The 23,169-nt window shown below is 36.2% G+C and overlaps 1 long non-coding RNA gene across 1 annotated transcript; it reads right to left on the bottom strand.

Moving 5' to 3' along the window:
- Nucleotides 1-4,406: 4,406 nt before the first annotated feature.
- LOC108364233 (uncharacterized) lies at nt 4,407-19,263 on the bottom strand. The gene is made up of 3 exons (XR_001847732.1): nt 19,163-19,263; nt 17,972-17,982; nt 4,407-4,418 (listed from the first exon to the last, which is right to left on the bottom strand). It is a non-coding gene; the product is annotated as an uncharacterized LOC108364233 (long non-coding RNA).
- Between the last annotated feature and the right edge of the window lie 3,906 nt (nt 19,264-23,169).

The following is a 23,169-nucleotide window of genomic DNA, read 5'->3' as shown; positions in this document are numbered from 1 at the left end:
CGCCTCAATAAAACTTTAAAAGAGCATATTTCAAACATCGTTTTTAAGGAAGATTTTGTGAATTTGCGGGGGTTGCGGTTTTATCGGGAGTGTCGGGAAAGGATTTTGGTCCCGTCCCGCCCGCCATATTTTTGCAGATCTTCCCGATACCGCCCATCCCGGCCAATTTTAAATCAGTACCGTGGGTCCCGCGGGTCCCGCTATCCCACGCCCATCCCTAATATGCATGCAACCTCTACAAAGCAACCAAGAATATCTTTTGACAAGTTGTAATCATGTTTATCATTGCAATTGCATAAAGACATGGTTAACAAACTGCTCGGAATGTCCTTGTTGTAGACAATTATGCCACCCTCGCGATATACAACCAATTACTATTAATGTTGCGTCTAACGGCGACAGCCACAATCGCTCAAAAAATTCTAATAACAACAATTCAACTCGCCCGAAGGAGAAAAAACGTTATCATAGTCGCTCCCAAAGACAGCTTAGTGCTGACGTAACTCAAGCTTCAACTAAAAAAGACCAAGCAGGCGTTGTTGCAAACTTAACATTACCACTGCTCCAACTCGGAGATACACCAGGTTCACATATTCATACTACCAGGAATAAGAAGCAAAATTGTAGTAATACTTTTGACAGGTCAAATCGAAATTCCCACCAAAATAATCCCAATCGGTTAAATTATGTGAATATTGAACAAATTATAGAAGCTAGTATTACGCGGTGTCTTGCTACTTTAAATATACAATATACAGATTGGTACTGGAGGTACCACAAACAGGTACTCAGGATCGAGTGGTCTTCTCTTTGTGCCGCTTTATGGTACCAATTTAAAGAATTTCGATCAAGGTATGACATTATGGAAGAAATCCGGAACCGGAAGCAAAAATCAAATGACTCATTTGAGTCATTTTACGATGATATTACTTCCATAATTGATCGCTTAGCAGAACCAATTGAAGAATCAGAGATAAAAGAACTAATTTCTCGTAATTTACGTTCCGACATTCGGCATAAATTGCTATATGTGCCAATTCATTCAAAAGCGCATTTACGCATGTTATGTCAAAAGCGCGAAAACTTATTATGTGCAGAAAACACCAGGCGCTTACCGCCATCTCGAAACTATGCAAAGAACGTGCCAAGGCCCCAAATTTCAATGTTTGACACTCAGTCAGACGAAAACTAAATTGTTAATACGGAAGCGGAAGTAGCTGCTTTACATGACACCGATTCAAGCAGACTTATTGTGTGCTGGAATCGCGATGGTAGTGGACACACTTGGGATATGTGTGTACAAGACCGGAAAATTTTCTGCTATGGATGTAGCGAGAAAAATGTATATAAGCCTCAGTGACTACAATGAGATTCGAAATCGTATATTTGCAGGTGAAGTTTCCCTTACAAAAATTAAACGTTCAACGCTTAGATTACGCAACTTTTGGAAAGCCTTACGTGAAAATAGAAGAAAATTAGTTTCAACTGTAATAACTGATGAATNCAACTTTTGGAAAGCCTTACGTGAAAATAGAAGAAAATTAGTTTCAACTGATGAAACAGGAAATATGTATTTTGCCGAAGTGCAGTTTTTACATTTTAGGATTGCTTGATACTGGTGCTAATATCAGTGTAATCGGCGCAGATTTAGCTAAAACTGATTTTTCGCATATTTCCACACTTCGCAAGGTGTCTTCCTCGGCCGCAACTGCTGATGGGAAATCACACGCAATTGTTGGTACAATTTCGTAGACATGAAATACGGGACAGAAGTTAAATCCACTAAATTACATATTATGCCATCATTGTCTAGAAGGCTTATATTGGGTGTAAACTTCTGGAAAGAGTTTCGATTAGCTCCCAATATCATTGCAGCAATTTCTTCTTCTGATGAAAATGCTGGATGCTGGCCCTGCTGATGAGAAATGTTATCCTTTAACTGGTAACCAAAGGAAACAGCTGCAGGCTGTGAAGTCTTTATTTCCAAACCTCGAAACGCAGGGTTTAGGTAAAACTAAGTTAATCAGGACGAAATCGATAGCGGAAATGCAAAACCCTTCAAGCAAAGGTTTTATCCTATGTCGCCTGCTGTAGGAATTGTTAATGTTTAAGGAAATCGACAGGATTGCCAGACGTACTGATTTTATCAGTACAGTACCGATTTTTCAGTATCAGTACGCTAATGTCCTGATTTTTCAAACTTTGTACTGAGTTTTTTTTATTTATTTATTTATTTAGTCTACAGAAAAATGTTTTCTTACAGACAATTGAGATAAAAAGATTTAGATATTTAAGCATTTATGATATATCGATTCTATCTCAAAAAACTTTTGAAGAACGCCCTATTTCAGAATTCGTTTCAAAAACGCCCTATCTCAGTTGCCGATTCAAAAAAGCCCTATATCAGCATATTTTCAATACATTTTGAAGTGGGATAGGGCGTTTTTGAACCGAATTTTGAGATAGGGTGTTTTTCAATAAAATTCTGAAATAGGGCGTTCTTGAAAAGTTTTTTGAGATAGAGCGTTTTCGAACTGGCAGCCGAGATAGGTCGATCTTCCACTCAGCCATCGATATACAGAGTGAACTAATTATACATATTAACTTTTAAAGATAATAATGATATACAATAGCAATTTGGGTAGCGGGCGAGGCCTAGTCTCCAGTCTACTTTTGTGTGCGGCGGGCGGAAATACCTAGTTTCCGCTCCGCGCTGTTTACGGGCCCTTGATTATGGACGGAAAGGCCGAGCTTCCGATCCATGTTCCCGTAGTCATTACTTTGTATGTGAGGCAGGCGGAAAGTCCTAGTTTCGGCTCCGCGCTATAGACGAACTGTTGGGCGTGGTCGGAAAGGCCGAGTTTCCGATCCCTGCTCATATTGTCCTACGCGGTCGCGAAAATATACGAAGCCGTTACAATTGTACTAAGCAGTAGGGCTGGTTACTTCATCCGGATTATTCTACTATCCGGATAAACCGAATATTCGAATATCCGGATAGCTAAATGAAAAATCTGGTTACTCTGGCAGCTAAGATAATATTCGGCTATCCGAATATCCGGATTTTTCGTTATCAAAACGATACTTTCATTTTCCAATACCTGGCGCTCATAAATGCGTAGTAACAAGTTTTCTATTTCTACGCACAAAATTGTTTGTATAAATTTTAAAATTTCCAAAATTATACTTTGTAATTTCAAAGGCTTCTACAAACGAATTAAAAAGTTCAACAAACAAATATATGCGTATAGAAAACTTGCTACTTCATATACATGAGCGCCTGGTATTGGGAAATTAAAGTATCGCATCGTAAAAATAAAAAATAAAATAAAATTGACCGCGAGAGTTTTTTCATGGCTTTAAAATATCATGGACGGAATAATGAAAGCTATTACGATACTTTTGGTCGTGGTGAACTTTTTACCAAATTGTAGCATTTCTAAAATTGATGACAAGAATAGTGCCATTTGTTTATATTGTGACAAAACGATACAAAACAAAAGGTCAACTTCAAGTCCGTCAAGAGCTAATTCACTCTATCGTGTGCATAATTGAATTCACGAATATTATTAATCAGTTTTGATTTTTTTCAGTGTTGATTTTTTGGATATCTGAAAATACGAATATTATATATGCGGATAGTCCAAGCCCTACTAAGCAGTCATAGATATTGTGTAATTTTTCCGTTCACGGTTACAGATATTAGTTTATTTAGTTAACTTGTTGAGCAAAGTTTTCTTTATTACAAAAAGCGATTCAGATGTGTCGAAGCAATCATAATGTTTGTTAAAATCTTGGCATAAACACCGAAGAGCATCATGCATTTCAAAGTTTGATTTACAAATACTCAACACAATAGGTTTAAAGTGTCTCGTGGGTCTTGTAGGAATACAAAAATTTATCTCACTCAGTAAAAAGGGACTACTGACCATCCCGTTCATTAATTTAATTGAGAAAAGAACACCAAGCATCTCTCTACGACTCTGAATCGTCGGCAAATCTATAAGCTTCAGGTGATCCTTGTAGGGTGGGAGATTTTTAGACGAGTCCCAACAAAATTTTTGGGGGGAAATAACATGAACTGTTTCTGCACTGATTCGAGCCTGTCACTATGAATTTGTTATCTAGGATATAGATGCATACTCCAAAATCGGTCTAACTAGAGAAGTAAAGAGAACTTTAGTGACATAAGGATCGTTGAACTCCTTGGCCCAGCGCTTAAGAAAAGCCAACACGCAGGAGTTTATGTGAGACTTGAATTCTAGTTTCGGATCCATAGTTACACCTAGGTCAATGAAATTGGTCACTTGCTCAACATTGTGGTCAGATATCATATACGAATTTGGGTAGAACGATTTTCTAGAGGTCATGAATTTACACTTTTTCAAATTGAGTGACATGGAATTTGCTTCACACCACTCGAAAATGCTGGTTAGGTCAGCTTGCAAATGCTCCCTATCTTCTGCAGTACTAATGTACTTAAAGAGCTTAACGTCATCAGCTTACATCAAGTATTTCGAGTAATTAACACCTTAGGAAGGTCATTTATAAATAAAATAAACAAGACGGGACCAAGATGGCTACCCTGAGGTACGCCGGACGTGACAATTATTGGCCGGGAGGTACAATTTTTAAAAATTACTCTTTGTTTCCTATCCACTAAGTAAGAAGAAAGCCAGCTGAGAAGAATAGGAGGGAAACCAATTCGATCAAGTTTATATATAGGGGTTGAATGAGATACTTTATCAAATGCCTTGCTGAAATCAGTGTAAATCACGTCCGTTCGAAGATTGTTTTTAAACCCATTAGACACATAAGTAGTGAATTCAAGAAGATTGGATACAGTTGATTTACCTTTGCATAAATCGTGTTGCGATAGATCAATAGCAGAAGTAATAGAGTGAGATAGTTCTTCCGTAACGATTGCCTCAAAAACTTTAGGAGTAGCACAAAGCTTCGGAATTCCTCTATAGTTTACGATGTTAGTCCTACTTCCATTTTTATAAAGTGACAAGATAAACGAATCCTTCCAGGAAGATGGGAAGACACCCTGTTTTAGGGAAGCATTAAAAATATTTGTCAGAGGCTTATACAAATACTCTGCACAACTTTTAAGAACACTTATGGGTATACCGTCTGGGCCATGTATATTAGGGCGGGTCGAAAATCGAATTTTTCACAAATCCCTTGGTAATAGTGGAAATATATTGTATCATGAAGTCAGCAACAAGCCTGCAAAATATTAGTATTTTATTTTAATTGTGAGAGCCCGGGCATCGACCGCCAAGTGACCCACAGCACACTATTTGAATAAGACCAATTCTTGTTCAAAATTCTGGGTCCAGTAAAAAGGGTTGTGTATATTATTAGATAATGAATCCTTTAACGCAAAAGATAAAGTCAAGTATCATTTCGCGCAGCCCTTTATCTTATCGTTAATCTCAAACTCATCTATTTTCAAGAAAATTTTAATTGTTCTCTTGATAATTGCACTGGCTTATAGTCAAAAGATGTAAGTAACAGCATTAATATTTCTGACGTGAATTTAGGACGCTGATTCCAAATAGTCTAATCTTTTTTTAATATTGGCTATAGTTTGCGAATTTTTGCAAATTTAGGAACAATTTCGGTAGCTCTAATAGAATGTTTATGCAAATGAGTATGGAAACACTGAACAGGCACAACTTCTAGAAACACTAATTAGTTTACTTATGTTTATGCATACAATTTAAAAATTGCAAATATAGCAAAATGACAAAAAAATTTTGTTTACAATTTTTGTATTTTAAAATAATTGGTTTATAATCTGAACGATTTTCATCATATTATTATCATAAATCAGTAACAGTATCATAAATAAGTAACATTACGTACCCATCGAGTAACATTTACCAAAGTTATATCGAAAAAATTAAGTGGATATCCAGTTTTTTTCTAAAAAAATTTCTCTTCAATTGTATAAATAACCTGTAAATAAAAGACCCGGATTACAGAAAACTGTGTTAAAGCTGAATGCAAAGCAATATCGTCCAATTGGAGAGTCCTCAAAAGGATTTCCCAGGATATGTTAAAGACTATTGCATTTACCTACAGAAACTTTTTTACATAATGGAATTAACTAAAATATTTATGTATATCTAAACACTTATTGCACGTCCCCTACTTCATACAACGGCAAATTTAGAAACCGCGAAAAATGTGCTTCTCTTCCTATTCTTTGACAATACATTCATTCGCCACGATCTTGAAAACTGACCAAATCGGCGTGACCAAGTCCATGGTCATTTTAATATTATATAAACATCCGAAAATATTAAAACGTTTGAAATAAATCTCGTCTCACTTTTTTTTCTTTTTCACTTTCTTGCTGAAGTAATGAAGAATTGAAAATTGATAAGGGAAAATTATAGTTTTTGTAAGTTTTATCTTAATATCGTAAAAACGTATAGACTTATTGAAAAATGATAAATGAACGTGAGGTACTAAATTTAATAGCCTTTAATTTGATATATCGTTCTGTTCATAACAATAACGCATTCAATAGATATTACAAGCCAAAGTTTCATTTTCAACATTTATACACTTTGATTCAATTGCGCGGGCTAAAGATAAGTTTTAAATTAATCTTTCTTGGCCAATAACAATTGGCTAAGACCTAGGACATCATAATATTACTATTACAATGCGGTCAAATGACTTTTATTTTCCCCCATACAAAATCGACCCAGCCTAATGTATATGTATATGCAATTTCCAAACAATTCAAATGAATGAGGACGTCGGCAGCAGATATCGATGGAATTCGGATGCAATCAAATGATGGCAGAAAGAATTTATGCCTAAGAATAGAGTACGCGGAGTAGTGAGAAGACAAGCCAGATTTTTTAAAAAGCTTTAATGCTTTGGATTTTTGANCTTTTATTTTCCCCCATACAAAATCGACCCAGCCTAATGTATATGTATATGCAATTTCCAAACAATTCAAATGAATGAGGACGTCGGCAGCAGATATCGATGGAATTCGGATGCAATCAAATGATGGCAGAAAGAATTTATGCCTAAGAATAGAGTACGCGGAGTAGTGAGAAGACAAGCCAGATTTTTTAAAAAGCTTTAATGCTTTGGATTTTTGAATTTTTAAGCGTTTTAATTCGCCAGTAAACCACTGAGCGTTAGACGTTACGTTAGCTTCCTTAACAAGAGGAATGATTTTACTGAAAATATGGCGTAAGGAATTGCTTCTTCAGCATTCCCATCATACTGGGGCCAAGTTATCTTCGATATCTCTAACCTAAGTTTACTATAATCTGCTGTTTTAAATGAGTAACGCTCCGCTCTTGATTTTTTACTGGTAAAGCAACATGAGTTGCGTGAATTTATCAAGGACAATTCTAGTGGTGGGNGAGAATCAACAGGGGTAATCAAAGCATAGCTAGGGGCTATTGTGACGTTGGAAACATCGTCCACAAAAACTAAATCCAGACATTTACCTAAGTTATTACTAATAGAGTTGATCTGGTAAAGACTAAGGTCTAAAAGATCGTTCAAAAATTGATTGAAGATATCACGAGAGGAATTTGGTACCAGAATACCATCTATTAGATGTAGAGAGAGCAGTAAGGAGGAGTGTTTCAAATAAACAGAAAGGCTCGAGTTAGGTGGTATATAAGCAGCAACAAGATAAACGCTAATAGAATGATATCTTATTCGAACGCAGAGGAATTCAACTTCATCGGTGTCAGTGAACTCAATTTCTTCAGAAGAAAGGTCAGTCTGGACAGCTATTAAGATGCCTCCAGCTTTTTTATTTAAACGGTCGTTTCGAAACACTTCATACTTAGGACACAAAATTTCCGAGTTGAACACATTCGGCTTGAGCCAGGTTTCAGTAAACACCAGTACTTTGAAGTCAAAATCATAGGACTGCAAGTGTAACCTTGATAGCTTTGTGTTCAAACCTCTCACATTTTGGTAGTAAATGCTAATGGTGAGGTTACTTACTAGTTTTTTGATGCCGAGGTGGAAGGCGGAAGTTGAGCCAAATTTTGCCCTTGCGGTCTAGATCTGAATTCAAATTCGCGAATGAAGGCACCGCTTGGCCAAAAAGATGGGCTCATTACTCTATCAAAGCAGTCTTCGGATATGTCTATTTTAAAAGAAGAAATGCTTCTTTCATACGAGAATCTGAACTTGCGTACATGCAACTCATTTGCTATCAGCCTGGAAGTTAAATACCCCTTCACATCATCGACAGTGGTATCTTTTGAAAACCTAGATACAAAGACCGATTTTTTGGAAGGAACAACGATTAAATCCCTCGGGACGGGGTTAACGTAATCGGAAACGGTTTCAGATGTGGTAGGGGCTTGTGGTACAGCTGCCGAATTTTTGGAAGGAGCAACGATGGCTCCGGATGTGGTAGGGGGTTGAGATGTAGCTGTGGAGTTTTTAGAAGGAGCAACGACTACTTCCTTCGGAACGGTGTTGACGCAATCGGAGATGGCTTCAGATGTGGTAGAGGGTTGAGATGAAGCTGTTGAACATGAATTTAGTGAGACTCCAGTAAAAGAAGGACGTGGTTGGGGAGATTCAGTCCGCTGAGGAATCGGTGTGTTAAAACTTATGAGTTCTTTGTTCATAGCTGGAGTCAAAAGTGGGCGGTTCTGCGGAAGATCAAGGTCCACAGTGATGGGATTCAACACAATATTTTCCACGCCTCTGCTACGTANAACTTATGAGTTCTTTGTTCATAGCTGGAGTCAAAAGTGGGCGGTTCTGCGGAAGATCAAGGTCCACAGTGATGGGATTCAACACAATATTTTCCACGCCTCTGCTACGTATTTTAAGACCTTTTCCAGGAGAAGGAGAGGAGGAAGTATCTAATAATTTAAATTCTTTGAATTCATCCTCATTCTTCTTGAACTTCTCGTTGAGAAGTTTTAGCGCTTTGCCTATCTCCGAAAATCCATTTCTAGCGGTTCTAAATAGTTTACAGAGATCCAAAACAGTTTTTTTACACTTTGGACATGACCAGCGAAGTCCATTGTCTCCAATAATCATATCCAGAACTCTCCCATTAATACCAGCGCACTTTAAATGAGACAGTTCATCGCAAAGCCAGCACGCCACAAAACGGTCCGAACCGGCTTTTACATTTCATTTTTCGAACAGACAGGACATTTTCAGCGAATTTTATTAAAAAAGAATAAAAATAGCGAAATTAGGAATCTATTGTACGAAAACGTTTCAAGGTCACAGTAATTGGCAGTTTAATAGCTAGTGGTCTTAGTTAGTGAAGTTCAATGGTTAGAAACCGTTCTGAACTTAACAGTTTTAAAGCCACTGAGTTAGCAAAATCCGCTGTCACCAAGAAAGCGACTGTCGATGATAAACAAAGGTGTGTGTAAAGCGCGAAAGAAAGCAAAATGAACAAACAAATGCGATGTTTTTTACACTCTTACGCAAAAGCAACAGTAATGCACCAAAACGGGCAAATATGCACGAAGGCCGACAGAATAAAACTTTTCAATCAACGCACTTTATGACTAAATCATGTCAATTTATTGGAATTTGGCTTCAATAAACTTTTTTCGATGTGNTTTTTAGAAGGAGCAACGACTACTTCCTTCGGAACGGTGTTGACGCAATCGGAGATGGCTTCAGATGTGGTAGAGGGTTGAGATGAAGCTGTTGAACATGAATTTAGTGAGACTCCAGTAAAAGAAGGACGTGGTTGGGGAGATTCAGTCCGCTGAGGAATCGGTGTGTTAAAACTTATGAGTTCTTTGTTCATAGCTGGAGTCAAAAGTGGGCGGTTCTGCGGAAGATCAAGGTCCACAGTGATGGGATTCAACACAATATTTTCCACGCCTCTGCTACGTATTTTAAGACCTTTTCCAGGAGAAGGAGAGGAGGAAGTATCTAATAATTTAAATTCTTTGAATTCATCCTCATTCTTCTTGAACTTCTCGTTGAGAAGTTTTAGCGCTTTGCCTATCTCCGAAAATCCATTTCTAGCGGTTCTAAATAGTTTACAGAGATCCAAAACAGTTTTTTTACACTTTGGACATGACCAGCGAAGTCCATTGTCTCCAATAATCATATCCAGAACTCTCCCATTAATACCAGCGCACTTTAAATGAGACAGTTCATCGCAAAGCCAGCACGCCACAAAACGGTCCGAACCGGCTTTTACATTTCATTTTTCGAACAGACAGGACATTTTCAGCGAATTTTATTAAAAAAGAATAAAAATAGCGAAATTAGGAATCTATTGTACGAAAACGTTTCAAGGTCACAGTAATTGGCAGTTTAATAGCTAGTGGTCTTAGTTAGTGAAGTTCAATGGTTAGAAACCGTTCTGAACTTAACAGTTTTAAAGCCACTGAGTTAGCAAAATCCGCTGTCACCAAGAAAGCGACTGTCGATGATAAACAAAGGTGTGTGTAAAGCGCGAAAGAAAGCAAAATGAACAAACAAATGCGATGTTTTTTACACTCTTACGCAAAAGCAACAGTAATGCACCAAAACGGGCAAATATGCACGAAGGCCGACAGAATAAAACTTTTCAATCAATGCACTTTATGACTAAATCATGTCAATTTATTGGAATTTGGCTTCAATAAACTTTTTTCGATGTGAATTAGAACTGCTTAGCACTTTGTAAAAGAGATAAACTTTGGAAATTCTTTCAAGCGAATGTTAAAGTGACCGCACAGTACGGACGTTGCCAGACTCATTCAAACAAAATGCTTTAAGATTTTCTTAAGGCCTTTACATAACGTTGGAACTTCCTTAAACTGTACTGTAAAAAGTAAGAAAATAATTTTATTATAGTTGACAGTTGACATGTTTCGGATAATGTTTGATATGTACAATAAATTGATACAACAAAATGACCAATCCTTTTATGGGCATATCGCCGGGTCGTTCCTTTCTAGTTGCGATAATATGATGGAGCTTAAATTATTTAAAAGTAAGGCTGACGTTTGTTTGTCGATTGCTGTTAGTTATCTCGAAAATAACTTTCAGTTTAATAACAACAAATTTGAATATTCGAATGGCTTTTGCCTATAACTTACAATTCTTTTTTCACAATAGGGGTATTCTCGAAGTCTTGCACGATGCACGGATTGCACGAAATGCAAAAATACTATTCCAAATTTCGAAGAGTACGAGAGCACCCCATTGCAAAGTGGTAGCATGCTTGGGTAGCAAGCAGCGAAGTTATGTATCAAATACAATAACAAGAGACAGCAAAAAATAATGAAGTGAGCGAGATGCGAGGAATGAGAGAAATATGTAGCAATTCTAACAACAAAACAACTAGCACAGGGTCGCATTTATCTTGCTATGCTATTTTGCAAAATATATACATGGGTTTCGATGTTGCATATTTTGCAGCGATAGGAAATGTTGTTTCCCATGTATTTTGTTGTTGTGTGTTTGCAAGTTATGCAATCCATGAAATCCGTGCTACGTGCAATGGCTTTGCAAGATTTGAAGAATACGCCTAATTTACTGACCTCGTAAAAGAGTTTTGCATACAAGACATAGAGTTAGATACTCCTTTCAGCGAATTCTTAGTCTTTCAAAGTTTTTGCGTAGCTGAAAAAATGAATTTAAGCCATGAGGAAATATAGATGAAGTCCTAAAATAGTGGTACTTTTCCACAGTTTGAAATATGTAATTTTGTTTTTTTTTTTTGTAATACCACACTCAAACGAAGCAACTGAGAGTATAAAGTTTGCTTCCAAGGAGAGAAACCGGCTTCTAATAAAAATTTTTTAAGTAAAATTCCAATTAAAAGTAATTTTAAAATGAAATGTATAAAATTCTTTGACTATTTATATACTGAAGATGGAAATGATATCATTATTGCTATTCAACAATGTCACAAATATAAAATAATTTATTGACTTCTGTGTACAATGATGTGTACACTCATGTTAAAATTAATGACACTTTTATTTTTTATAAACTGTGTTTCATTTATATACCAAAATATTGTTAAAAACAAGTACTCTGGCGTTTTAAAGTATTGTCTGTTACTTACATTCATAATTTTGCTTTGAATAAAAATGTACTGAAAAGTACTGATTTTTTTTAGCATGAAAAGGTCTAACGTACTGATTTCCCGCATAAAAAATCTGGCAACTCTACTCGCATTAGGTGTAATAGAAGATGCAACAAGTCCGTGGAGTTCGCCTATGCGTTGGTTATCAAACCAGGCAAAGTGAGTTTATGCGTGGATACGCGTAAGGTAAGCGAAGTAACCAAAAAAGACGCTTGCCCGTTACCTTCACTTGAGGGCATTTTCGCCCGCTTACCAAAAGCCAATTTAATTTCCAAATTAGACCTCAAAGATGCTTACTGGCAAATATCGCTTTCCGAGAAATCGAAGCCCATTACTGCTTTCACCATAAAAGGAGGTCCTTTATATCAATTCACTGTTATGCCGTTTGGGTTGTGTAATGCATCCCAAACAATGTGCCGCCTGATGGATCAGGCATTATGTGTTTGGCTATCTGGTCGACTTGTGTGTTGTATCTAACAGTTTCGAAACGCAGTTAGGCATCCTGGTAAAAAACGCGGAGCAATTTCGTAAAGCCAACCTAACTCTGAACATCGGTAAAAGAAAATTTTGTGTGACGCAGGTTAAATACCTTGGCTACGTAATAGGTAATGGTGGTGTAGCAACAGATCCGGAAAAAATACAGTCGATACTTACATGGCCCGTATCAAAGAACCGGCTGGTACCGACGCTTTATCGCAAACTTTTCTGATGTCACATTTCCTATAACTACGGTGACCATCCGTTCTGTTTTTTGCAGGACCGTACTGTTTTTCAAAGGTCGGTCCTGCGTAGTTTTTCAAACCTGAAAAACCTGGTAATGTACTGATTTTTGCCAAGTGTCCTGCATTTGTCCCGCATTATCGGACAGTGAATGGATTTTTTAAAAAAAGTGTTTTTTGGTACTTTTCGTAGCTTTTCTTCAATATTTTGAAAAAATCTGCAAATCAACGTAAGCGACTTACAGCTCGAAGGGTATTGATGTGCCTCTTGTGGCGACTTCAATGAAAATTATTAGTGCTACAGGCGACCATTTGCATTTTGTCGTCAAAGTCGAAAAAAGTGAGAGTTTCATTTGATTATTTTTTTCATTATTTTAAAAATTCGATAAAGAAGAAGAAGAAGGTATATTTTTGAAAAATTGTCCTTCATTTTGAATCCATATTTATGGTCACCGTACCTATAACCGAAGTTGTGTCTACGAAGACTAAATTTGTCTGGACCGATTCTGCGCAAAAAGCTTTTGAACATATTAAAACTATGTTGACTACAGCACCGGCTTTGCAAAACGCCGATTTTTCGAAGAAATTTTTCCTTCATTGTGATGCTGGCGATTTTGGTATTGGCGTGGTACTCACTCAAATTTCGGACGATGGCGCTGAACGTCCTGTGGCCTTCATGTCCAAAAAACTTAAAACCGCGCAACGCAACTATAGCGTAATGGAACGCGAGTGCTTAGCTGCAGTTGAGGCCATAGAGAGGTTCAGATGCTACCTGGAGGTGCAGGAGTTTGAAGTGATCACTGACCACTCAAGTTTAGTCTGACTTATGAGACAGCAAAATCTAAAAGGTCGCTTAGCGCGCTTGGTGTTGAGACTGCAGCCGTATAAATTTTCGATAAGTCACAGAAAAGGACAGGATCACGTTGTACCAGACGTATGTATGCGAATGTATGCTGATGAAGTTTGTAGCCTGGAAAGTATCACATCAGAAATAGATTTGGGTTCTCCCTATTTTACCAGACCTGAATATGAAACTTTAAAAATGAAATTTCTCGCCAACCAGACAAAGTATCCGGATATCAAAGTAGTTGAAAACTACTTATACATACGCATGGAGCACTATCAAGGAAATTGTGGATTCCTTCCCAGATGATGTGGTCGCTGTGCATGGAGGTACAGCGAAAACGCTTGACTTATTAAGAAGGTATTTTTATTGGCCAGGCATGGTTAAAGATGTAAGAGATTATGTGAGAAACTGCGAAATTTGCAAGGTAACTAAAGTGCCAAATGTCTGCTTAAAACCTCTCATGGGTCACATGGCAATATGAAATTGAAGATTTCTTGACTAAGCATATTTTTCGTCTTTATGGCGTACCAGAAGTCATCATGAGCGATAACGGTTCCCAATTCAAGCCCTTCTTACCAAATTCGGTATTAGACATATACTTACGGCCTTATACTCCCCGCAATCCAACGCCTCCGAGCGTGTGAACCGTTCGCTGATTGCCGCAATAAGGGCCCTTTTGAAACAAGACCATCGGGAATGGGATGTAAATATCAGTTCCATTAGCTGTGCCTTGCGCAACTCACTGCATCAAGCGATTTTATGCTCCCCATACCATGCTTTGTATGGTTTTGACATGGTCATCAACGCATCAACTTATCCACTTTTAAAAAACTTAAATCTTCTGGATGAACCTGTATCTGTTATTGCACGTGATGATCAACTCCTACTGATAAGAAAAGATTTGCGGAAACACCTCGAAAAAGCGTATAATCAAAATGTCAGCCAATACAACTTGCGAGCTAAAACAGTAACATATTGCGTTGGACAAGAAATTTTTCGCAGGAATTTTGCACAGAGCAGCCAAGAGAAGAAATTTAATGCCAAGCTGAGCCCTATGTTCATCAAAGCACGAATTAGAGATAGAGTCGGTTCACATTATTGTATTCTGGAAGATCTTCAAGGCAGAACAATAGGTACCTATCATGCCAAGGACATACGGTCATAAACGTTCTTTTCTCCAGCTAATTTTCCCGTTGAAAACACCGTAAAATTATCTGGTATGTAATGGACGTTTTCCAAAACAAATTGTTCCCCAAAAAAATATTTTCATGGTCTTATTCATATGAAGAAATAAATTTAAATAGCTCTATAAAGTGACCTTTTCATACACATTTTCGATATATGGAGCTGTTAAAATCTTATTGATTTTATTATTTTTTTCATGAATTTGAGTGGCAGTCTTCAATTATTATATCACCTAAAATATTTTTTTCCTACCAATTAGAATTTCTGCAAATTCTCCATTCAAAATATTTCCCTTCAAGATCCAGCAAACTTGGGCAACTTAGCAGGGGCGTTCTAATTAACATACCCGAAAATTGCCTATATCGATAAAAGGCCAAATATCGATTGCAATTCATTGGTTGACAGGCGGAAGTAATGTCTTGTCAAATTAACTTAGGTCGAGTCTTCAAACCTTTGTACCCTTCTTTTCTCATCGATCCGTGGAGCAGATAAGATGAAAAAGTGAATATTTAAATCCATATTGATTTATTCTATCAGTAATATAAATTTTGCTTTCAACAGTTTTCGCTTGCTACGAGCTCGTTTGTATTTAAGTGTAGCTATTTTACTCTCTTCAACCAAGCTGGTTTTAGGTAGTCGATTCCTTGTCTTAGGCTTTTTTCTTGCGAAAACGCACATTCACACACGTAGTTGTTGTAAGTATAATTTGCCTGAAAGGTACACACTAATCTTGATTGTTCAGCGCTTTGTGCACTGCAACTTATTAGAAAAGTTGGAGAACTACCAAGGCAATTTAATTTGCATTAGAAGCAGTAACAACATTGCACAAAACCAATACCGGACTTCAAAAGAAGCAGTAAAGGCTCTTCCACGCTTTGGACAAATACGATACCGAGCAACAGTCACACATCAGGCAGAAACCCGAGACCGCTGCTCAGTACAATCATCGGCTTCGGAAGAGTCTCACATCGTTAACGTGATAGTTTTAGCGTCGCGAAAGCATTCCCAACACCCGACGGCAAATTTTCACAAGACAGCCCAAAAGGGAAAATAAAAAGTACGTGGGATAAAATAGTCGAAAGTAAAAAAAGTGAAAAATATTCAAAACCTACTCAACTGAACAAATCGGATATAGCTTTTCCCACTCGGCTCGTAAATGCTAAATATAGTTAGTAGTGTAAAGGTATATGGAAAGTACAGTGGTGAAATCGTGCGAAAATTGCTCTAATTTCCATAGAAATTTATACGAAAGTTGCATATGGCGGAAAAGTGCTCACAGCATAACGAAATTTAAAAGTTTTTCAAAGTGTAACACGTTTATATGAAATAGTATGTAAGTCAGTTTGTTTAAATTTAGAAAATCGAATGCAAGCTTTTGGTTTCCTACTAACGGTAGTGGTGTCGAAAAGTCATACCTCCATATCGTACGTTCTTCAAGCTAAGCCAATATAAATTAAGTATATATAGGGTATTCAAAAAGAAGAAAAATCAGCTTAGAATACTTGTTTCAAAATAAAATTATAGTTTAAACAACTAAAACCTCCCTATTATAATTTCCATTCGTACTGTCATCAGGTATGTAACATGAGAATAGAAATCGCTGCATCTTTTAGGCGCATCATTATTACATAGTTACCTCCCGAACTAATAAAAGGGAGGTAAAAAGAAAAAAACAAAGAACCGTCCAGGCATGGGTGAGTTAACATTTAAATTTTCTTATATTACAAGCTCTTATTTAACTTGGTCATCCCGCGGAAATTTCCAATCGATTTTAAACTAACTTCCCGACAAGGTAAAATCTTGAAATTTTCAGCATAGTTCCAATCACGACGACAATGCAATTTAAAATATAAATGAATTCCCTATATGGTCCAGGGGTCTTGATACAAAGGCGGTCAAAACATAGTAAAATGTATGGCTAACAGAGCGTAATTTGCCAAAGAACGTAAAACCACAATAAAATTGTTGAAGCTACCGGCGGTAGTACATAAGAAGTATAGTTGCAGGCGCTAGTAAGAGAATAACCGGAAATCAACTTCAACAGTGTTTAAATTGCCAAACTGTTAAGTTTTAACACTTCTGTTAAGAATTACATTATTTGGTTTCCTCACACAGGGAGTTATGGAAATACAGTGATACAATAAAAGCCACGCATAATTTATACCCACCAGCAAAAAGTTTCACTTCTGAAAAAAGTAAGCGAGTTAGTAATAGGTCGCGGGGCAGGGAACGAGGTCATTTCGTTGTAAGAGAAAAATATTTTTTGTTCTTGTCCTTTTCAAGAAATTTTAATACTAAATTCATATGAACCAGTGTAGCGCTCTAAATTTCCTAGGAAGATGCTCAACTCATCAATTTATATTCCTGCATATGCGAGTCAGACATGCAAACAACTGATAAACTGATATTCCCAGGTTTGCAATTTTGTAAGATATGAATTTCGTAGGACATCGGCCGTGTTAAAAGTCATCAAAGAATTCAGTAGTTAGGCCCTCACTTTTGTTATTACAGATTCATTTTTCAGGCGAAAAAATGTCAGTTAGTATGATCAGGGTTGCCAACTATACTTAGCTATGCAGTGCCATATTGAGGATAAAACAGTGCCAAAATGTGCAAAATAGAAAAATAAAAGTGCCAAAAAAGCTGTAATTCTTTTTAGTTCTTCTCATTTAGCATTAAAATTACAAACACATTCCTAAAACAAAAGTCCAATGCAAAGTAAGATAAACCAGTTGTATACACTATAGAAATTAGAAAATTTTAGTTGGCAAAAAGAAGTAGACGCAAAGGATTTCACAAAAATTAATTGAAATATTATTACTTTTCAAAAGTGCCAAATTGAAAAATTAAGTGCCATTTGAAGTAAAATACGGCCAAAAATGGCCTGTGTATGAATAATTGTCTATAATTAACATACCGAAGTGGTCAAAAGGCTTAGGCCCAATTTCAAATGGCCTACTTAAGTAGAGATTGTTGATTAACTTTCACTATTCATTTTCAGACCATACATTTAATCTGAACTTAAATGGCCAATATTGGCTATTGATTGGTAGGTTGTTTAATCAATCCCACCAAATCCCACCAATCAGCTGTTCAGCACAAAATGTAAACAAACAAGCAAATGCAACAATAATTTCAAGGAACAAGCAGCAGTGCTGCAAATCGATTGGCATATTTAAATAAAGTTGATCTGAAACCCAACGAAAGCTAAATGGAATGTAAACAGCAATCCACAATTAAACTTAAGTGCCGTTTAAATATTCATTTGAAATCGGCCCGTTGTTCAATGTCTGATTAACACAAATCGGAAGCTCTGGTTAAATACAACTGCTTTATCGATCACATGTTATATGCATGCAAGAATGATAGAATACAAGATTGCGCCGATCAGAGAGGATTTTTGAGAATAACTTTTGTGTGACGTCACACTGGTGCAATTGCGAGAGAGAAATGCCAAAACGTGAGCAAGAATGGAAGAAGAACAAAAAATGTTGCAAGGAAAACGTAAACAAGTTGCACAAGTGTGACGTCATGCAAACAACGATTCTGTCAAATTCGTTAAGAGAGGAATAGCGGTCCGAGATCGGCGCAACCTTTGTATTCTCTCAATCGTGATATGCATGATGTCGAAATCTTCGATAATGATCAGGCATGTGCAGAGAGTTAGCAGGTGCTAAAAGAGTGTAAGCGTCGCGTGTGCGTATATAAGCGAGAGCGCAGCGATGAGAACACGACAGCATGCAAAATGAATTAGGCACACTAACACATTCTCACTTTTAGTTCACGCTTGTTTGTGGTAGTGAACACCTCTGCCGTGCAGTGCGCAAGTGTCCCCATAAAATAAAGTTGCTAGTTCTGAGATAGTATCTAACAGAACAAGACTTGGACTGGTTGCTTTGTTATGCGATGAGCGACACTGGATACTTAAAAAATTCTGATTTCTGCTGGCAGACAAAGTATAAAAAATTCAAATCCAACCACGATTCGTGTAAGTATCAACGTGCACGAACAAAGTATTGTGTTGTTGTTGTTGTTTAAGCAACATCGGCTCACGGGTCCCTCGGCTACAACAATCGTCAACGGACGAAATTTTTAATTTAGTTTATCTCTGAACTGTCTACATTGGAATGCTTATGGGGTAACTGTCCACCGCCAATGACACCTCCATTATAAAGTAGACAGTTGAAACCGTTGTTGGGAGATTGAGCGGGAACTAGTGTCGTGGAAAACCGAACACATCTTGAACTATTTTTGGGCTAGAGAAATCTCGTGCATCACTGCCAAAATGTACAAATGTACAAATCGTGTGATCTTCCCTTAACAGCTTTTTACAACGCTTTTTACAGCGCTTTTCTCAACTTGCAATGCTGTATGTCCAAACCAACATTTATACTATAAATGTAGCAAAGCTATTTATGGTAAATTCTAGATATCAACCTAGTCTAGATATGAACCTCGTTGTAGGCATCATATCAAGGAGATACAATTAGAAGACTCTAGATGTCGCCCCGCCAGAAGAAGTTAAATATTGCGCCTAGATATATGCACTATTTACATACGCTACAGCGGAAATGGACGACACGCCATTTCTTGAAATGAAATTAACTGCTGCATATGTACGTATGTACATATGTATGTTTATACAAAACGTAAGCAAACAACATTTTGCTTGCATAGTCTTCTGTTCTCTTTCATTGCAAGTTGAATTATTTTAATATCTATTGCAAAATTTTGTACATAAAATAAAATAAAACTTTTTAATATACAACGCTTTTATAAATGGACTAAAAATTAGAAAATAATATTTCTTAGTCCCATAGAATTTGTATAGATAACTTTTAATTTTGAAATTTTAGGAGAAGTCATTATACACCATTTATGAGATTGAAAATGAAAAGCGTGGGGCGCATGTAATAGACCTGAATTGATATGAAGGGTAAAATATGTATGAATGTGGATATATGAATAACGGCCGCTTAAAATCGATCTCAAATTTGTACTTTCTCTGTAGAAATTTTAGGTCTATGTTATGTAGTTTGACTATTGTCAATTAAATCGAATGCTTTGTATTCCATGCGCTCCACGTTTTTCGCTTTCAATTTCATAAATGGTTTATAATGACTTTTGCTAAAATTTCAAAATCAGCAACGGGCCCTTAGCTTAGATGAAAATGCTTCAGTTTAAGATAGACTTTACATATAAACAACTTTTCTATTTAAAGCAACAAAATAAAAAATAAAATCTTTCATTATAAAGGTTTGCTCAAGCAGTATAGGTATGGATCCGCGCGGTATAACTCCGTATGCCATGTTTGCTCATGTATGGATATACATACATATATACCCAGTAGAAATCGGTTGTATGCATTCATGAAGAATGCTTGCTATATGAGTGAATTGGTGTGAACAATTCATGCGTAGTCATGAATTTCCACGAATAAATTCAAATTCTAGCGAATTGCAAGCGAATGCACGTTGTCGTTGTTTTGAGTACATTTCTTGATACATTTGAAGTGGAATTTTTGTAATATTTTCAGTCTTGTACAAAAATTTTAGTGAACGGACGTGTTGTGCGATACATACTATTTTCAGCACAAACGGGCTTTTACAAGATATGCATTTGCATATGTAAGTGCTACTTTTTTGTATGTCCCCGTATATAAAAATGTATCAGAGAAGTAGCATTTACATATGGGGATACATATCTTGTAAGAATGCTTTAATACTGTTCCATTAATGCATTTTTGTATGTTTGAAACATTAATACAGCCATATGCATACAGCAGTAGTACAAGTGTATGGTTAGAGATCGCATACGCTCTGAGAAACCACGCGAGTTAAGTGGAAATGAAGGTTCATTTATACTGGCATGTGTACACAGCAGCAAGCTCATGCCACCAACAGCAATGTCGTATGCATACAATTTCTACTGGGTAGTTAACTTACATACTTACCCAGTAGAAATTCTATGCATACAACATCGCTGTTGGTGGCATGAGCTTGCTGCTGTGTATACATGTGTGTGTATAAATTTGAAAATACATAATTTGAGAGAATCTCCACATACACATCAAACATGCAACCTAAATGTATACTATGCACTTAGCTTTAAATTTTAACATTTTCGCAGCTCCCTATATTTATATTCATCTAAAGCAGAGATCACAAGATTTGTACATTTAAACAGTTACAGAGTGGTGTTGTTTGAAAGTTGTTATTATTTCTAGACAACTCCACTCTGTGACTGCAAAAATGTACAAATCTGTACAAATGTACAAATCGTGCGATCCCTGCTTAACAGCTTCTTTACAGCGTGTTCACTACTGCTAGTGATAGCAGAGCGTAATTCGCAGGCGCAACTATGTAGGATAGTTTTAGGCAGTGGTATGATAGATTCTATTGTGAATTCCTTGGTAAGATAAAATATCTGAAATTAGTTTAAATAAATCAGCTGTTAACCTTGGGATATTTCTATACGAATTTCTGTAGAGCACCTACCGGGTGCGTGGTTTGTACTTGATCTGAATGCTTAAATTAAATAACACACCCTTAATAAAAATATTATGTCCTGATTGTATAAAATAAAACTAAAAAGTTCAAAATAATATAATGTAAAAACAAGCTTTTATTTAACATGTACAATCAAAGGAACAAAATAAAGTAGTGTAAAAAAGTTTTTTTAGCAAGAAAACTTTGTCAAAACTGCACTAAAATGAATAGATTAAAATAGGTTAAAGTCTCGGCGAATTCAGCGTACATGCATAATTGGTTAGGTATGTATATGAATGTATGCAGATATTTAAATGCCGGTTTGCTATTCGCGCGACAAACTTTTTTAAAAACAAAGTAAGTTAGTAAAAATTGTTAGTAATTTTCATTAGAGTTTGAGTAACTTCTTTCACTAAATGGCTTTTAGTAACTTTAACGAGACCTTAACATATTTTATTTTTATTCATTTTAGTGCAGTTTTGACAAAATTGTCTTGCTAAAAAATCTTTTGTAACACTACTTTATTTTATTCCTTTGCTTGTACATATTAAATAAAAGCTTGTTTTTAAAAAATATTTTTTTTTCCGCTGTTTTTGCCCATTTTTGAGGTTATGTAGCTACGAAGATTTTGCTCTTCATAAAAAAGTAGACGTGGTATTTTAAAGTATAAGTCTTCCTCTTTTAAATTCCGTTGAGTTTGCTCAAATATCTTAATTTTTCACTGAGATATCGCATTTTGAAGTCTCCATGTTTGTGAATGTAATCGACCGTATCACGTCTCATGTTATCTCAATGGATTTTCGAATATCGAAAAATTCACAAACATGGAAACTTCAAAATGCGATATCTCAGTGAAAAATAAAGATATTTAAGCAAACTCAACGTCATTTAAAAGAGGAAGACTTATACTTTAAAATACCACGTCTACTTTTTTATGAAGAGCAAAATCTTCGTAGCTACATAACCTCAAAAATGGGCAAAAACAGCGTTTTTTGCACTTTTAGGTTAGGATATCTCAAAGTCCTGACGTGATAGAGCAATTTAAACCCCGGATTCGGATTCTACGCAAAAAATTACTTCGAAAATGACCCTACACTTTCCTAGAACAAAACGTTGTTGACCTGTGTTATTTTTATATCTTAACAGCGTTTAAGACGAAAATTTAATCAACTAAGTAACAACAATTTTACCATATTAGTTCCAAGACTTATATTCTAAAAAACGTAACAAATTCAACTAGGTAATTATTAATTACAACTTATAGCAACTACGTTTACCCAGTAAATAATCGGAAATATTTTACTAAGCATACATTATACATTTAGGAGGATTCCTGTGTTCATATTTCTTTGCTTTTGTGGTAATGAATTTATTATACCTAAGTTACAAAATTGAGTTAAATGGTTATTGTTATTACGTATGTCTTTAAGTATTATATATGTATATCAACAGTAATTCGAATGGGTTCAGTTAGCACAGAAAAGAAAAACAAAATTTTCCACAGCGTAACGGTGCCGTAAAATCTTCGAGCAAAAATGAAAACGCGATGAATGAAATAGATATCGAAAAAAAACAGAAAAAATTTGCTCTGCCGCTTAACTCAGAGAATTTCTTTATACATACATATTTGCACACGTTATATATGTAGCGTTGCAGGTGTTAAGCCGACAAAACTTTGTTTGACAGGCAATAACATAGCGCGCTGTTAAGTGATATGAGCTAACACTGATATTTTCTGTTGAGTACGCTGAACAGAGACTCGCTGTGGTAATAGTACAAAAAATAATGTAAAAAAAAAAATATTTTTTAAAAACAAGCTTTTATTTAATATGTACAAGCAAAGGAATAAAATAA

This window comes from Rhagoletis zephyria, unplaced genomic scaffold (genome assembly GCF_001687245.7).
Source record: "Rhagoletis zephyria isolate East Lansing unplaced genomic scaffold, Rhagoletis_zephyria_1.1 Rzeph_scaffold_01500, whole genome shotgun sequence".
NCBI classification, from domain to species: Eukaryota; Metazoa; Arthropoda; class Insecta; order Diptera; family Tephritidae; genus Rhagoletis; species Rhagoletis zephyria.
Note: the sequence above shows the minus strand (reverse complement) of the source record. Positions and strands in the feature narration are given on the sequence as shown.